The following is a 378-nucleotide window of genomic DNA, read 5'->3' on the forward strand; positions in this document are numbered from 1 at the left end:
AAAAATGTAGCTTTTTAGCAGATTACCAACCATTTTTTAATTTGCCAAGACACGCCGACTTTATTCATATGCCTGACAATGGAGAATTTCGTCAGGCAGATATCAAATAATGAGTCATTTCATTGGCTTGGTGGTCTAGGGGTATGATTCTCGCTTAGGGTGTGAGCGGTCCTTGGTCCAAATCCCAGACAAACCCAGAATATGTATTTGGCTAGTGTTGACTGTTAAATTAAGCTAGCCAAAAACTTTGTCCCTTAAAACAATGTTTCTTCCACAATTTAGCCAATGTAGTGCATATACCAGCATTGTAGCGTTTTGAAAAAAATGTAGCTGGTTCAACTTCGCAGAACACCCAGCATTCTTTTATTGCCAAAAGAC

Source organism: Anarrhichthys ocellatus, unplaced genomic scaffold, assembly GCF_004355925.1.
Source record: "Anarrhichthys ocellatus isolate YVR2014 unplaced genomic scaffold, GSC_Weel_1.0 scaffold9633, whole genome shotgun sequence".
In the NCBI taxonomy this organism is placed as follows: domain Eukaryota; kingdom Metazoa; phylum Chordata; class Actinopteri; order Perciformes; family Anarhichadidae; genus Anarrhichthys; species Anarrhichthys ocellatus.